This window comes from Nestor notabilis, unplaced genomic scaffold (genome assembly GCF_000696875.1).
Source record: "Nestor notabilis isolate BGI_N333 unplaced genomic scaffold, ASM69687v1 scaffold11592, whole genome shotgun sequence".
Taxonomy (NCBI): Eukaryota; Metazoa; Chordata; class Aves; order Psittaciformes; family Psittacidae; genus Nestor; species Nestor notabilis.
Window position 1 is genome coordinate 135,810 of NW_009916995.1, and position 231 is coordinate 136,040.

Genomic DNA, 231 nt, shown 5'->3' on the forward strand with positions numbered 1-231 from the left:
GCGCTCGCCTTCATACTCCTGATTGAATGGGGGAAAAATCCTTTGAGAGGGCTACACCTGACTGAATCTAACCTCACTAGGCAGAGGAAAGCAGGTGTTTGCTCAAAGCTGCTCCGATTTGGCTTTAATCACAGACTGCGGGAGCACCTGGTCGGCAGCAGCACTGCTTATCAGACACTTTCATCGTCACCCAGAGGCTTTCCTCCCTGCCTGACACACTGCTGCAAAGTA

The 231-nt window shown here is 51.9% G+C and overlaps 1 protein-coding gene across 1 annotated transcript in view; it reads right to left on the bottom strand.

The window, feature by feature from the left end:
- The window catches only part of RSPH1 (radial spoke head 1 homolog (Chlamydomonas)), a 9,187-nt gene that overhangs the window by 8,738 nt on the left and 218 nt on the right, over positions 1-231 (bottom strand). The window lies entirely within an intron of this gene.